Genomic DNA, 17328 nt, shown 5'->3' with positions numbered 1-17328 from the left:
ATGCCCCGTTCCTTTTTCCTCTTTTATTTTGAGCTTTACACACAAAAAAGGTTTTCTCTTCTCTGTAACTTCCCCCTTTTTCTCTTTGTTTTACCTGAGACTTGCATTTTCGCGTTCTTCTCTGTGACGCTTGTTGGGTATTTGTTGGTGCTTTGCTTGAGAGGCGGTTCCAGATTTTGTCGATCCGGCTTTCAATTTCTTCAGAGCTTTCTCCTTTCTCTTCAGGTTGGCTCTCGTTTCTTTTACCTCTTTCGTAAAGTCAAAAAAAAATTTTGCTTGAGTGCATTGTTGGAAAGCTTGAACCTTTTCGTGTTTTTGCGCCTACCTGTCTTGGTGATGTATCTTTCTGGCTTTCTTTTGGCCTTACGCATACTTTGGTGTTTCTTCTGATGACTAGGGCTTATCTTAGGGCTTTGCATGTTTGTTGCATTATTGTTTGTTTTTGTAGCTTCTGTGGGATAATGGCACCTTTGATTTCTGAAAAAAAGGTTGCGTCTTTGATGATTTTCCTTGATATATTTTGTTGCTTGGTAGTTCTTGTAGACTGAGACTGTAGTTGCAAGGTGGCTTTAACAATCTTTTTTCCTCTTCGGAGTATTGATTGGGAGAAAGTTTTTTTTTCTGTTGTGATAGCTTTGTGGAGAATGATGGTCTTCTTGATGATCTTGCTCTGATTTGTGTCTTTTTTGCTTAGAGTCTTTTGCTAGGTTGTTTTAGTTTCTGTAGGTTTTTCTGAGTCTTTGCTCTGTGTCACTGCCTCCAAAGGATGCCCCTGGACCTTGGTGTGTGTCTTGGGGCTTTCCTTTTACTGTTTATATTACTCTGGATCATGTTGTCTGAGTTATTTTGATACCGTCTGAGCTGTTATTTGGTTAGTAATCCATTTTCCTTTCTTTGTTTGTAGGACTAGTTGGCCATGTCTTCTCGCAAAAATATTGTAGAGACGTCTTCTAAGGTTTCTGAGGGGATGTCCGACTGGTTGGACTCCCTTGTGTTAATGTGTGTTTCCGTGGTGAATGCTGAGTTTTGTGTGGAACTTAGGAAACATCACAGGATTTGTAGTAATCGGGAGCAGGAGAAAAATTATGAGCTAGTAGCACCTGATTCTGATGAGAGGGTCTGTTTTCCGACTTCAGTCCAGGGGGAACGTCCTTTCTTTTATGCCTACAACTATTTCTTTAGTCAAATGAACATTACCTTTCCCTTTACTCCCTTTGAAACCAATTTGTTGTGGTCATGCAATGTGTTTCCATCCCAACTTCATCCGAATTCATGGGATTTTGTTAAGATTTTCCAGTTGTTGTGTCAGGAATTGGATGTTAATCCTTTTCAAACTCTCTTTCTTTATCTTTTTGTTTTGACCAAGCCTGGGATTTCTGCCAAAAAGAAAGCTTCCTGGGTTTCTTTTCGGTCTGCCCAAGGAAAGAAAGTTTTTTCGATGTATGATGAGTCTTTTAGAGATTTCAAGAATTATTTCTTTAAGGTTCGAGCTGTTGAAGGAGCTTGTCCCTTTTTTCTGGATGAGAATGATGAGCCCGCCTTTCCCTTAGAATGGCAAAAGAATGTTGTAGTGTCGAGATATACGTGGGAGATGTTGGATGAGGTCGAACAGGCCTTTGTTAACGTGTTGGAGGAGAACTGGGGACAGCCTCCTTATCTTGACACAAAAAGGTTTTTAGGGGATCCTTCGCTTCTTCGAGCTGAGCTGGGTAGTGGTTGTCTTATCTTGTTTTCGTTTTGTTTCCTTTTTTGTCGAGCTTTGTTCTTTTTCTCTCAATTTGTAACAATCTTTGTGTTTTTTCCAGAGATGGTGAAAAACAATGAATCGATGAAGGCCTTTAAAAAGGCAAGGAAAGCTACTGCAGCTCAGAACATCTTGGCCAAGATGGCCGGGGAGGGGTCCTCTCAGGTTCAGTCGAAGCCATCCGTACCGAGCTCTCCTGGACCGAGGAGGATGATCCCTACTCCCCGAGTTCATTTGGTTGATCCTCCACAGGCTTCTGTCGCTACCTCTGGCGCTCCTCTACCGAAAAAGAAAAAGACAGCTGAGCCCTTTAACCTTGATGCCCCTGACTTCGATGCTGTCGAGTTTGTCGACCAGAAAATCGGTCCTTATGGTACCATCCCTACTGACGATGTTTCTCTTCTTCGCCATCTGGATTTTATTACTCGAAGTAGCATCAAGACGGCACACATGGGGGGGAGGGGGCTTTATATCGGACTGTCCAGGATCTTCCCATTCACGCTACAAAGGCCTTTATGGAGGAGGCCAAGTTGGAGTTCGATCGGATGAAGGGTTGAAGGAGGAGCTTGAGGTGAAGGTGACCAAGTTGGAGAAAGAGTTGGAAGGTGAAAAGGCTAGTTTTATTGCCTTGGCAGCTTCTGCTAAGTTGGCTGAAGATATGGCGTTGAAGCACAAGGAGAGCTATGTCACGACCTATAGGGATGATGCATCTCAGGGATGATTTGGAGTCCGCCCGAGCTAACTATGCCGAGCTCCAGGGTCACCTTGTAGGCAGCATAAATGCTGCTTATGAGAACCTGAAGGAGCAGGTTCGAGTTCTTGCGCCTGAGCTCGACCTTACTCTCTTCAGCTTGGACAACATTGTGAGGGACGGTAAAATTGTCCCTGATGACCCTGATGATGATGATGATGTTGATCCTCCTCCTGTGCCTTCCGCCAAGGTCTCGGTTGTGCCGACTTCTTCAACCCCTGCAGTTATTCATCCCGAGTCAGATCCTGATTGTCAAATCTTGAACCGGGATGATGGGACGGTGGATGCGGTGCCTCTTCAGACTCGTCCTCCTTTGCCCCGTGTTGATGCAGCTGAAAAATCTTCAGATCCTCAATGATTATTCTGGATGTTTGTGTATATAACCCGACTTGTGGGCTTTGAACTTTTATATTTTGTTAATTGGTAGTTCTGACTTCTTGATACTCTTTTAGTTGCTTTTTTAGCAACTTTATTTTGAAAAATAAAGTAGTTTCTCAAGCTCTTGGGACTGACTTTTGGTAGCCTCTTGGGTTTGTTTTTATTATAACTTGTGCTTTTCATAATATGTTTGTTTGCATCTGTCTGGTACCTTTTTAGGTTTTTGGGAGTGTTGGAGCCTTGTTGCCCGACCTCTTTTAATTGCCTTTGTATTTTCATACTTGTGGCTTGATTCTTTTGAGGTTGTGGATGTTTGGGTCCAACTTTGTATGTCGACTTCCTCACTTTTGCCTGAAGTTATTTCTAGTAATCCGTTTTGTTCGGACCTTTGTTAGGTCTCTGTTAGGAATTACTTTTTTATAACGTTAAGGTTTTTGGGCCGACTTCTTTACCTTGGTCCCTCCTAAGTTATTTCTAGTAGTCCTCTTTTTGGACCTTTATCAGGTCTCTTTTAGGGATTACTTTCTATAACTTGTTTGTGGGAGACCGACTTTATCATGTCGGTCTCTTCTAAGTTATTTCTAGTAATCCTCTTTTTGGACCTTTGTCAGGTCTCTTTTAGGGATTACTTTTTATAACTTATTTGTGGAAGGACGACTTCATCATGTCGGTCTCTTCTAAGTTATTTCTAGTAATCCTCTTTTTGTACCTTTGTCAGGTCTCTTTTAGGGATTACTTTTTATAACTTGTTTGTGGGAGGCCAACTTCATCATGTCGGTCTCTTCTAAGTTATTTCTAGTAATCCTCTTTTTGGACCTTTGTCAGGTCTCTTTTAGGGATTACTTTTTATAACTTGTTTGTGGGAGGCCGACTTTATCATGTCGGTCTCTTCTAAGTTATTTCTAGTAATCCTCTTTTTTAGGGCTGGCCAGGCCTCTTTCCAGGGATTGACTTTTTATAAATTTGGTTATTGTGGTCGACTGGTCCAACTTCTTTATGTCGGCCTGTCTTTTAAGTTATTTTTAGCAACCCATTTTATTAAGACCTCGTCAGGTCCTTTCTATGGATCACTTTCGATAACTTCTTGCATTATTCTGTTTTTTTCACTTTTTCATCTTTGCCGATTTTGTCAAAGTTAGGTTTGATCGACCTTTTGATGAATTCAGTTTTCATCTTTTTTGGTCTTTATTATGGACGGTGAATTTGATCTTCACTTTCTACCGATCTTGTAGCTTTATAATCGGGCGATGAATTTTTAGCGTTTCAGACTAATGCGTCTTGAGAATTTGTAGAAAATCTAAAAACTTTATTCAAAAGAAAATGCATATATATACATGTGGGAGTTTTATCCCTCTAAGTCGGGCAATTTGTAGATCTTGGCTTGGCACCTCATTAAAAAACCTTTTCAGGAAAAAGAGTGCACCTTATCCTAAGATCTTTATTACCTTCAACTATAGTACCTTCTTAGGTTGCAGGCGTGCCATGACCTAGGAAGCTATCGCCCTTCGAGTTCAGACAGTTTGTAGTAGCCCTTTCCAAGTACTTCTATGACTCGGTAGGGTCCTTTCCAGTTTGCTGCCAGCTTTCCTTCTCCCGGTCGAGTTGTTTCGATATCATTTCGGATTAGGATGAGGTCGTTCTTGGCAAAACCTCGTGGTACTACCTTTTGATTGTATCTTGAAGCCATTTGATGTTTTAATGCCTCTTCCCTGATCCGAGCTCTTTCTCGGATTTCTGGAAGTAGGTCAAGTTCTTCCCTTTGAAGTTGGGAGTTGGCTTCTTTATTATAGTGGATCACCTTGGGTGACCCTTCTTCGACCTCCACTGGGATCATTGCCTCCGTTCCGTAGGCTAGTCGGAAAGGTGATTCCTTTGTGGTAGAATGTGGCGTTGTTCGATATGCCCATAGGACTTGTGGGAGCTCTTCGGCCCAGGCTCCCTTTGCATCCTGTAATCTCCGTTTTAACGCGGCCAATATGACTTTGTTAGCAGCTTTCGCTTGTTCGTTGGCCTGGGGTGTTCTACGGATGTAAATTGGTGTTTTATGTTTAGATCGGCCACCAATTTTCTGAAGCCTGTATCTGTAAATTGAGTGCCATTGTTCGTGGTGATGGAGTGTGGAACCCCAAACCTTGTGACAATGTTTCTATATAGGAATTTTTGACTTCTTTGAGCAGTGGCGTTAGCTAGGGGTTCTGCCTCGATCCATTTTGTGAAATAATCTATCCCTACTATGAGAAATTTGACTTGTCTTGACCCCTGAGGGAAAGGTCCGAGAAGGTCGAGACCCCATTTTGCGAATGGCCAAGGTGAGGTTACACTGATGAGTTCCTCTGGCGGGGCAATGTGAAAATTGGCATGTTTCTGACATGGTGGACATGTCTTTATGAACTCTGTGGCTTCCTTTTGTAGAGTTGGCCAATAAAATCCTGCTCGGAGTACTTTTTTGGTAAGTGCCTGCGCTCCGAGATGATTGCCACAGATGCTACTGTGTACTTCTTCTAAAACTTCCTTTGTGTTGGAAGTCGGCACACATTTTAACAATGGTATTGAAATCCCTCTTTTGTATAGAGTATTGTTTATGATAGTGTAGTATTATGCCTCCCATTTTAACCACTTTGCCTCATTTTCATCTGTAGGGAGTGTTTCTGTTTTGAGGTAATTAATTATGGGAGTCATCCATCCTTGATTCCGACCTGTTATGGCTAGGACTTTTTCTTCTTCCGAGATTGATGGGTTCTGTAGCATTTCTTGGATGAGGCTTCTATTGTTTCCCCCTGGTTTAGTGCTGGCTAGTTTTGCAAGTGCATCAGCTCGGGCATTCTGTTCTCGGGGTATGTGGCGAACCTCATATTTCCCGAGTTGTCCGAGCTGTTCTTTGATTTTGTCCAGGTACCTTTTCATGGTGGGATCTTTGGCTTGGTAGCTTCCTGCTATTTGTGAAGTGACTACTTGTGAGTCGCTGAAGATGGTAAGTTTTTGAGCTCCAACCTCCCTAGCCAGCTTCAAACCAACTAGTAGCGCCTCATACTCAGCTTGGTTGTTTGAGGCAGGGAACCCGAATCTGAGGGAAAGTTCGATTTGGGTTCCCTGGTCGCTTTCAATTATGATACCCGCGCCACTTCCAGTTTTATTTGAGGAACCGTCTACATAGAGATTCCACTCTGTAGGAATTTTCGAGGTGTCTGTAAATTCTGTAATGAAGTCGACCAGATACTGCGATTTGATGGCTGTCCGAGCTTCGTATTGAAGGTCGAACTCGGACAACTCGACTGCCCATTGCAAGATTCTGCCTGCTAAGTCTATTTTCTATAAAATCCCTTTTATGGGTTGGTTGGTCCGAACCCTAATATTGTGGGCTTGGAAATATGGGCGAAGTCGTCGAGATATTAGTATGAGGGCATAGGCAAATTTTTCTATTTTTTGGTAGTTCAGCTCAGACCCTTGTAGTGCTTTGCTGATGAAGTATATGGGTTGTTATCCATTGTCATCTTCTCGGATCAATGCTGAGGCTACTGTCCGATTTCCTACTGCGAGGTACAATATAAGTGGTTCTCCTTTCCGTGGTCGAGTTAGAATAGGTGGTTGTCCCAAAAATCTTTTGAAATCTTGGAAAGCTTGCTCGTACTCCGTTGTCCATTCAAACCTTTTTCCCTTTCTTAGAGTGGCGTAGAAGGGGAGAGATCTTATTGCCGATCCAGCTAGAGATCTGGACAAGGCTGCCAACCTTCCATTGAGTTGTTGTACCTCTTTGACACAAGTCGGGCTCTTCATGTCGAGTATGGCCCGACATTTATCTGGATTTACCTCGATTCCTCTTTGTGTGAGCATAAAACCCAAGAATTTGCCAGCTTCTACTGCGAAGGTGCATTTTGCCAGATTAAGTCACATGCCATGCCTTCTTATAGTGTCGAATACTTAGGTTAGGTCGGATAGTAACGTCTCTTCACTTTGTGTCTTTATTAACATGTCGTCCACATATACTTCCATGATTTTCCCGATTTGGTCTGTAAAGACCTTATTCATTAATCTCTGATAAGTAGCTCCCGCGTTATTGAGTCCAAAAGGCATGACGATGTAGCAGTAGTTTGCTTTTGGAGTTAAAAATGAAGTTTTTCCTTGATCGGGTGGGTACATCGGGATTTGATTGTATCCTGAGTAAGCGTCCATAAACGAGAGGTATTTGTATCCAGAGGAGGCATCCACCAGAGCGTCGATACTTGGGAGTGGATATGGATCCTTTGGGCAGGCTTTGTTGAGATTACTGTAGTCGGTGCACATCCGCCACTTCTCATTTGATTTTTTCACCAAAACGATGTTAGCTAACCATAGTGGGTACTTGACTTCTCTAATGAACCCTGCCTCCAATAGGGCTTGTACCTACTTTTCCACAGCTTAGGATCGTTCTGGTCCGAGCTTTCTACGCCTCTGTTGTATTGGCCGAGATCCTGGGTAGACTGCCAGCTTGTGGCACATTAATTTAGGGTCTATGCCCGGCATGTCTGCGACCTTCCATGCAAAGAGGTTGACGTTATTTCGTAAGAGCCGTACGAGTGATTCCTTTATATCTCCTTGTAAGATTGTTCCAATGTTGGTTGTTTTGTCTAGGACATCTCCGTTTGGATTTTCTCTACTTCGCTTTCAGGTTGTGGACGTAGTTCTTCCCTTCCTCGAACTCCACCAAGTTCGATGGTGTGGAATTCTTCTCCTCTGCCCCTGAGGTTTAGACTTTCGTTATAACAGCGGCACACCGTCTTCTGATCTGCTTTTATTGTAGCGATTCCTTCTGTGGTTGGGAATTTCATGCACAGGTGTGGAGTTGAGACTACTGTGCTGAGATGATTTAACGTTGTCCGACCTATTAGGGCATTGTAGGCTGAACTCACGTCGACTACGATGTAGTCTATATTGAGTGTCCTTGACCGACTTCCTTTTCCAAAGGTCGTGTGTAATGAGATATACCCAAGTGGTTGGATTGGAGTATCTCCCAGCCCGAACAGGCTGTTTGGATATGCTCTGAGCTCTTTTTCTCCCAGGCCGAGTTTGTCGAATGCAGTTTTGAACAAGATGTCGGCCGAGCTTCCTTGGTCTACCAGTGTGCGGTGGAGATTTACGTTGGCCAATATGATATTGATGACCATGGGATCGTCATGTCCCGAGATAATGCCGACTGCATCCTCTTTGGTAAAAGTGATTGTGGGGATGTCGGGTGCTTCCCCTTTTCCTTTGACATGATATACATCTTTAAGATGTCTTTTGCGAGATGCTTTGGAGATACCTCCTCCCGCGAATCCTCCGTGTATCATGTGAACATGTCTCTCGGGTGAGCAAGGTGGTCATTCAGCCCGTCCGACATCTTCGTCCCTTCTTCTTTTCTTGGATCGTCTGCTCGGTTGGCTAAATACCGATCTAACTTTCCTTCTCTTACCAGTTTTTCTATAATATTTTTTAGGTCGAAACATTCGTTGGTGGAATGTCCATAGATTCGGTGATATTCACAATATTCAGCCTGATTTCCTCCTCCTTTTTTGCTTTTGAGTGGTCGAGCTGGAGGTATTTTTTCAGTATGGCATACTTCTTTGTAGACATCCACGAGAGACACCCGAAGAGGGGTATAATTGTGGTATTTTTTGATCTTTTCTCCATGTTGATCCTCTTTTTTCTTGAATTCTTTGTCTTTATTTCGGGAGGAGTTGGAGAATTCGAATTTTGAGGTCTCTCCTAATCGAGAGTTTTCCTCCATGTTGATGTACTTTTCTGCTCGTTCTTGCACTTCGTTTAGAGATGTGGGATATTTTTTTGATATAAAGTGGCTAAAAGGTCCCTCTCGCAAGCCATTGATGAGACCCATAATGGCGGCCTCAGTTGGTAGACTTTGTATGTCCAGACATGCTTTGTTGAATCTTTTCATGTAGTTGCGGAGGCTCTCCTGATCTCCTTGTTTGATCCCTAGTAGGCTTGGGGTGTGTTTGGTTTTGTCTTTCTGGATAGAGAATCTGGCTAGAAACTTCTTGGCTAGGTCGTCGAAGCTTGAGATAGACTTAGGAGGTAGATTGTCGAACCATTTAATCGTCGTTTTTGTTAAGGTAGTCGGGAAGGCTTTACAATGGACTGCATCTGAGGCGTCAGTGAGGTACATTCAACTCTTGAAATTGCTGAGGTGATGGCTGGGATCTGCCGTGCCATCATATAAAGTCATATCCGGGAGTTTAAAGTCTTTTGGAATTTTGGTCTTTATGATCTCCTTGGTGAATGGATCTTGGTCTTTGTGGGAGCTATCCTCATGAGTGGATCGAATAGCTTTGGCTTTGAGATCGGCTTCGAGTTTTAGAAGTTTGTCTTCCAATTCCCGGCGTCGCCTTATTTCCCTTTGTAGGTCTTTCTCAGCTTCTCGTTGATGTTGGACTTCTTTTTCAAGTTGTTTTAAATGATCTTGAAGTGCCTCTAGGGCTCCCAGGTTTGGTGAACTCTTATCTCCGTTAGGTTGTGGAGTATCTTTTGGTGTAGTATCCGCATTTTTGTGCGGCGTCCTGTCTTCCAGATCAGAGTCGTGGTCGTTGTCATGGTCGTTCGCCATGTGGATGGAATGACTTTCAGGTTCCCCGGTAACGACGCCAATGTTCCGAGGGTTACCTGAAACTGTAGGTCGATCTCGGACGAGATCTTCTGTGCTGGTCGGAGATGACATGTCCGGCTGATGGACGGTGGCCGGAGTTATCGCGTCCGACTTGTTGGACTGACAATGTTGTTGATCCTTTGTCACCGGAGGGTGGTGGTACCTGCAAGGGACTCCGATGCTTAAGTTAGCAAGGGTATTAAGCAGGTTTTTAGTAGAATCAGAGTATGAGTTATACCTGTATGCTCCAATGTATTTATAATAGTAGAGGATGACCTTTCTGGAGATAAGATAGTTATCTTATCTTATCTTTGAGTGAAGTCATCTTATCTTCAAGGGAACCGCCCTTATCTCTATAGGCTTGGGCTGCCTTTGGATTTGGGTCGTGTTCCTCTATCTGGGCCCTTTATTGGGCTTTTCTGGTAATTTGGCCGAGCTCTTTGAGAAGAGGTCAGATAGTCTGATGTGAAGAGGTCGGTCACCTTGTCGCTAAACATCCCGAGTCGGACAGCTCGACCTAGGGTATGAACACTATCCATAAAAAGTAAATGACTATTTCAATCAGAACTATATTGGCAAAAGTGAATCTTTAATTCATACAGCTGATTGAAAGTATAAGAAATAGAAGATTGAGTGTTAAAGTTTGTGTAACCTAAGGAAAAATTTCTTGCAAGGGAATCAACTAACATTATGTAAAATATTCTTATTGCTTTTAGGGCAAATTGTTAATCATATAACATAATGGTTTGTGCTAATGAGAAATGATATTGTTCATAACTTAAAAGTGGATCTCACGCATACCAAATTCACATAATACTCTAATAGAATATGACTGCCATTCCTGCTTGTTTTGGTATCTACTATAATCTCAATTAAGCTACTTATTGTTCTTGTTCTTTATTCTTTGTACCTTTTGAAATTTTGTTGAATAGCTCAAGTGAACCATTAAATTAGGTAGAAAATATAGAAAAGTAACAAGTTTTGAGAAACTGATCAAATATTAGATAAGTTTATTAATAGTAGCTACAAATTGAAGAAACATAGTTAAGTATGTATAAAGAGTGAAGGCAGTTGCAAGTGGCTGCACATGGAATTAACTTTGTTGAGCTGTTGTCCTCAAGAATATACCACACTAAATACCCCAAGAAAATGCCTCGAAGATGAAATAGATAACAATCAACATGCATGTAATAGTTTTGTATGATTAGCTTTGACTATGCTAACTGAACCTTTTGTTCCAAACCCTTGGTACGGTATTGTCGTTGTTTGCTTATCAGTTTTGACATTTTGTTATGTTGATATTTGACATCATAATATTTTTAATTTTTTATTCCTGCCATGAAATTTTGGAAAGGGTTGTTATCCTTTTGTTAACAAATGTGTTGAAAATATTGTTCAACTTATGATGGTGTATAGCTTGTTAATTTTTCTTTTTAACTTAATGAGGAAAAGTATAAATTGTTAAGCTTCGTTAGAGGAAGAAATAACCTGTAAAACCTTCTTATTTTCTTTAAGAAAGAAAACTAAATTAGGTCATGTTCCGAGGGTTACCTGAAACTGTAAGTCGATCTCGGTCGAGATCTTCTGTACTGGTCGGAGATGACGTGTCCGGCTGGTGGATGGCGGCTGGAGCTATCGTGTTCGACTTGTTGGACTAACTGCACTGCTGATCCTTCATCACCGGAGGGTGGGGGTACCTGCAAGAGACTCCGATGCTTAAGTTAGCATGGGTATTAAATAGGTTTTTTAGTAGAATCAGAGTATGAGTTATACCTGGGTGCTCCAGCGTATTTATAATAGCGTGGTATGACCTTCTTAGATAGATAAGTTAGTTATCTTATCTTATCTTATCTTTTGGCGAGGTCAGCTTATCTTTTATGGAACCGCCGTTATCTTTATAGGCTTGGGCTGCTTTTGGATCTGGGTCGTATTCCTTGAGTTGGGCCCTTTTTTGGGCTTTCTTGTCGATTTGGCCGAGCTCTTTTAGGAAGAGGTCGGATAGTCTGACCTGGAGAGGTCGGTCACTTTGTCGCCAATCATCCCGGGTCGGATAGTTCGACCCAGGGTATGAACAGTGCCCCTGCTTGAGCTCGGTCTTCTTTCTTGAGGTCGAGTCCTTGACTTCGGTCCTTCTCTAGTGAAGCCGAACTCAAGCATTTAGTCGATTCCTTCCTTTGTAGAACCTTTTTGAATGTGGAACGTTTTCTTCTAAAATCGCGCGCTTTTGTATTAGCGCTTTGTTCTTGGGAACGTGCGAGGGTTTAATACCTTCATTAATTGGTATTAATTGCCCCGTTTCCTTTTGGCTTTATTTTGAATTTTTGCACTCAGAAACGGTTTCTCTCCTTCATCTTTCTTTGTAACTTCTCCCTTCGTTCTCTCGCCTTCTGCTTTTCGCCTATATTTTGCCTTTTCTTGCGTTGCGGCGTCATTCAGCGATCCGGCTTCCGTCTTTCCATCTTCAACTCTTCTGAGGCTCTGCGCTTTTTTCCAGGTTGATTCCATTTGCAATTTCTTCTCTTTTTTGTTACTGCCTCCAAAGGATGCCCCAGGACCTTGGTTTGAGTCCTGGGATTTTCCTTTTCTGTTTGTTCTTCTGTATCATACTAGTCGAGTCGTTTTGCCCTTCGTCAGAGATGTTTTTTAGTAATCCAATCTTCTTTTCTTATTGTAGGACTAGTTGGCCTCATGTCTTCTCGCAATAACATTGTAGAGATATCTTCTAAAGTATCCGAGGGGATGTCTGATTAGCTGGACTCCCTTGTCTTAATGTGTGTCTCTGTGGTGGACGCTGATTTTTGTGTAGAGCTGAGAAAACGTCATAGGATTTGTGGTAGCAGTGCCTAGGAGAGGGATTATGAGCTTGTAGCGCCCGACTCTGACGAGAGGGTTTGTTTTCCTACTTCGGTCGGGGGGGGGGGAGAGCGTCCTTTTTTCTATGCCTATGAATATTTCTTCAGCTAGTTGGACATTACTCTTCCATTTACTGCTTTCGAGACCGATTTGTTGTGGTCGTGTAACATTGCCCCATCCCAGCTTCATCCAAATTCCAGGGGTTTTATCAAGATATTTCAGCTGCTTTGCCAAGAGTTAGGTGTAACACCTTCTCAGACTCTTTTCCTTTATCTTTTTGTTTCTGCCAAGCCTGGTGCCTCTTCTAAAAAGAAAGCTTCCTGGGTTTCTTTCAGGTCTGCTGATGAGCGGATAATTTATACGCTTTTTGGCATTATTTTTAGTATATTTTTAGTATGTTTTAGTTAGTTTTTATTATGTTTTTATTAGTTTTTAAATAAAAATCACATTTCTGGACTTTACTATGAGTTTGTGTGTTTTTCTGTGATTTCAGATATTTTTTGGTTGAAATTGAGGGACCTGAGCAAAAATCTGATTCAGAGGCTGAAAAAGGACTGCAGATGCTGTTGGATTCTGACCTCCCTGCGCTCGAAGTGGATTTTCTGAAGCTACAGAAGCCCAATTGGCGCGCTCTTAATTGCGTTGGAAAGTAGACATCCTGGGCTTTCCAGAAATATATAATAATACATACTTTGCCCAAGATTTAATGGCCCAAACCGGCGTTCTAAGTCAGCTTAAGAATTTTGGCGTCAAAAAGCCAGAACTGGCACAAAAACTAGAGTTAAACGCCCAAACTGGCACAAAAGCTGGCGTTTAACTCCAAGAAAAGTCTCTACACATGGAAGCTTCAATGCTCAGCCCAAGCACACACCAAGTGGGCCCGGAAGAAGATTTCTGCATTAATTACTTATTTCTGTAAACCCTAGGCTACTAGTACTCTATAAATAGGACTTTTTGCTATTGTATTTTCATACTTTTGATAGACCTTTTCACATTTGGGGGCTGGCCTCACGGCCATGCCTAGACCTTGTTCTTATGTATTTTCAACGGTGGAGTTTCTACACACCATAGATTAAGGTGTGGAGCTCTGCTGTTCTTCATGAATTAATGCAAAGTACTACTGTTTTTCTATTCAATTCACATCTACTTCTTCTCTAAGATATTCATTCGCACCCAAGAACATGATGAATGTGATGATTATGTGACACTCATCACCATTCTCATCTATGAACGCGTGCCTGACAACCACTTCCGTTCTACATGCAAACAAGCTTGAATGTGTATCTCTTGGGTTTCTAATCTAAGATTAGAACCTTCGTGGTATAGGCTAGAATTATTGGCGGTCATTCCTGAGATCCGGAACGTCTAAACCTTGTCTGTAGTATTCTGAGTAAGATCTGGGAAGGGATGACTGTGACGAGCTTCAAACTCGCGAGTGTTGGGCGTGTGACAGACGCAAAAGGATCAATAGATCCTATTCCAACATGATCGAGAACCGACAGATGATTAGCCGTGCGGTGACAGCGTGCGTAGAACATTTTCACTGAGAGGACGGGAAGTAGCCATTGACAACGGTGATGCCCAACATAAAGCTTGCCATGGAAGGGAGTATGAATGATTGGAATAAGGCAATAGGAAAGCAGAGGTTCAGAAGGAACAAAGCATCTTCATACGCTTATCTGAAATTCCTACCAATGAATTACATAAGTATTTCTATCTCTATCTTTATTTTATATTTTATTCATCTCTTAATTATCAATCCTCCATAACCATTTGAATCTGCATGACTGAGATTTACAAGATGACCATAGCTTGCTTCAAGCCGACAGTCTCCGTGGGATCGACCCTCACTCACGTAAGGTATTACTTGGATGACCCAGTGCACTTGCTGGTTAGTTGTGCGGAATTGTGACAAAGTGTGATTCACGTTTGAGAGCTCCAAGTCCTTGGCGCCATTGTTGATGATCATAATTTCGTGCACCAAGTTTTTGGCGCCATTGCCGGGGATTGTTCGAGTTTGGACAACCGACGGTTCATCTTATTGCTTAGATTAGGTAATTTTACTTTTTATTTTCGAAAAAAAAATTTTAAATACAAAAATTTTTTTTCTATTTTGTTCTTCAGAGTTTTTAAGAATGAATTCTAGAGTTTCATGATGATTTGTTGAAGTCTGGCTGGCTGTGAAGCCATGTCTAATCTTATTGGACCGAGGTTTCAACTTATCATCACAAGAGCTTGTTAATTTCTATCAATTTTGCTGTTGTTAGCAATGATCTGCTAAAGCTTGACTGGCCATTGGCCATGTCTAGTGTTTTGGACCGGAGCTTTCATTGAAAGCTTGGCTGGCTAGTAAGCCATGTCTAATTCCTGGACCGGAGTCTTAGACTAGCATTGCAATGATTCCTGGAACTCTTATTAAAAATTTTGAACCCCTTTATTTTCTTTTCCACTCAATTTTCGAAAAATCACAAAAAAATTTTATAAAACCATAAAAATCAAAAAAATATTTTATGTTTCTTGTTTGAGTCTAATATCAATTTTTAAGTTTGGTGTCAATTGCATGTCTTTATTCTTCTTGCATTTTTTTGAATATATGCATTATGTTCTTCATTGATCTTCAAGTTGTTCTTGATGATTTCAGTGCTCTGATCTTTAATTTCTCTTATTCTGTGTCTTTTGTTGTTTCTTACATGCATTTTCAACTTGTTATAGTCCTTAGTATACAAACTTCTAAGTTTGGTGTCTTGCATGCATTATTTATTTAATCTTAGTTGCATTTCTATTGTTTCTCATCATTAAAAATTCAAATTTTTTTTTTCAAAAGTGTGTCTTTTCAAGTCAATAACACAGAAAATTGAAGATTCAGAACATTCAGTAGAGGAATTACACAGAAAAAGCTGGGCGTTCAAAACGCCCAGTGAAGAAGGAAAACTGGCGTTTAAACGCCAGCCAGGGTACCTGGCTGGGCGTTTAACGCCCAAAAAGGTAGCATTTTGGGCGTTAAACGCCAGAATGGATACCATTCTGGGCGTTTAACGCCAGGATGACATAAGAGGGAAGATTTTGTTTTTAATTCAATTTTTTTTTCAAGTTTTCATAATTCTTCAAAATCAAATCTTTTTCAAATCATATCTTTTCAATCATATCTTTTCAAAATCAATTTCTTTTCAATTTTTTTTTATTTATTACTATTTTTGAAAATCCTTGCTACAATTAATAATTTAATTCAAAATTTTCTAGTTGTTACTTGCCTATTAAGAAAGGATCAAAAGTTTTAATTCTAGAATCATATCTTCTAATTTCTTGTTAGTCAAGTAATCAACTTTAATTTTAAAACTTTCTCTTTTTAATTTGATTTACAATCATACCTTTTCAATCATATCTTTTCAATCACATCTTTTTCAAAATTAAGTTTCAATCATATCTTTTTGATTTCTAATTTCAAAATCTTTTTCAAAAATCACTTAATTTCTTTCCCAATCTTAATTTTCGAAAAAACTTTACCAAATTTTCAAAATTTCTTTTAATTATTTCAAAATCTTTTACTTTAATTTCAAAAATTCTTCCCCTCTTCTCACATCCTTCTATTTAAGGACTAAGACTCCTCCACTATCAACAATTCGAACTCTATCCCTCTTGATAAGTTCGAATTCTTCTCTTTCTACCTCTTCCTTCTATTTTTCTTTTCCTCTAACACCTCAAGGAATCTCTATACTATGACATAGAGGATTCCATACTTTCTTATTCTCTCTTTCATATGAGCAGGAGTAAGGACAAAGACATTCTGGTTGAGGCTGATCCTGAACCCGAAAGGACCTTGAAGCGAAAGCTAAGAGAAGCTAAAGTACAAATCTCTGTAGAGGACCTAACAGAGCTTTTCAAACAAGAAGAAGCCATGGCAGCCAAAAATAACAACAATGCCAACAATGCAAGGAAGGTGCTTGGTGACTTTACTGCACCTACTCCCGACTTCTATGGGAGAAGCATCTCAATCCCTGCCACTGGAGCAAACAACTTTGAGCTTAAGCCTCAATTAGTTTCTCTAATGCAATAGAATTTCAAGTTTCATGGACTTCCATTGGAAGATCCTCATCAGTTCTTAGCTGAATTCTTACAAATCTGTGACACTGTCAAGACCAATGGGGTTGATCCTGAGGTCTACAGACTTATGCTCTTCCCTTTTGCTGTAAGAGACAGAGCTAGGACATGGTTGGATTCACAACCTAAAGAAAGCCTGAACTCTTGGGAAAAGCTAGTCAATGCCTTCTTGGCAAAGTTCTTTCCACCTCAAAAATTGAGCAAGCTTAGAGTGGAAGTCTAAACCTTCAGACAGAAGGAAGGTGAATCCCTCTATGAAGCTTGGGAAAGATACAAGCAATTGATCAGAAGGTGTCCTTCTGACATGCTTTCAGAATGGAGCATTATAGGTATCTTCTATGATGGTCTGTCTGAACTGTCCAAGATGTCATTGGACAGCTCTGCTGGAGGATCTCTTCATCTAAAGAAGACGCCTGCAGAAGCTCAGAAACTCATTGAAATGGTTGCAAATAACCAATTCATGTACACTTCTGAAAGGAACCCTGTGAATAATGGGACAAGGCAGAAGAAAGGAGTTCTTGAGATTGATACTCTGAATGCCATATTGGCTCAGAATAAAATATTGACTCAGCAAGTCAATATGATTTCTCAGAGTCTGTCTGGAATACAAGCTGCATCAGTCAGTACTAAGGAAGCTTCCTCTGAAGAAGAAGCTTATGACCCTGAGAACCCTGCAATGGAAGAGGTGAATTACATGGGAGAACCCTATGGAAACACTTACAATCCTTCATGGAAAAATCATCCAAATCTCTCATGGAAGGACCAACAGAGGCCTCAACAAGGCTTTAACAACAATAATGGTGGAATAAATAGGTTTAGAAATGGCAAATCTTTTCCATCATCTTCTCAGCAACAGACAGAGAATTCTAAGCAGGTCCACTCTGACTT

General features: G+C 41.0%; 1 non-coding gene across 1 annotated transcript; it reads right to left on the bottom strand.

Annotated features, from left to right (window-relative positions):
• Positions 1-16642: 16642 nt before the first annotated feature.
• LOC148566856 (small nucleolar RNA R71) lies at positions 16643-16750 on the bottom strand. The gene has a single exon (XR_015881463.1). It is a non-coding gene; the product is annotated as a small nucleolar RNA R71 (small nucleolar RNA).
• Between the last annotated feature and the right edge of the window lie 578 nt (positions 16751-17328).

The sequence above is a fragment of the Arachis ipaensis genome, chromosome B4 (assembly GCF_059453495.1).
Source record: "Arachis ipaensis isolate K30076 ecotype BB chromosome B4, ASM5945349v1, whole genome shotgun sequence".
Taxonomy (NCBI): domain Eukaryota; kingdom Viridiplantae; phylum Streptophyta; class Magnoliopsida; order Fabales; family Fabaceae; genus Arachis; species Arachis ipaensis.
The sequence above is the reverse complement of the archived record's forward strand: the minus strand, read 5'-3'. Positions and strand labels throughout refer to the sequence as shown.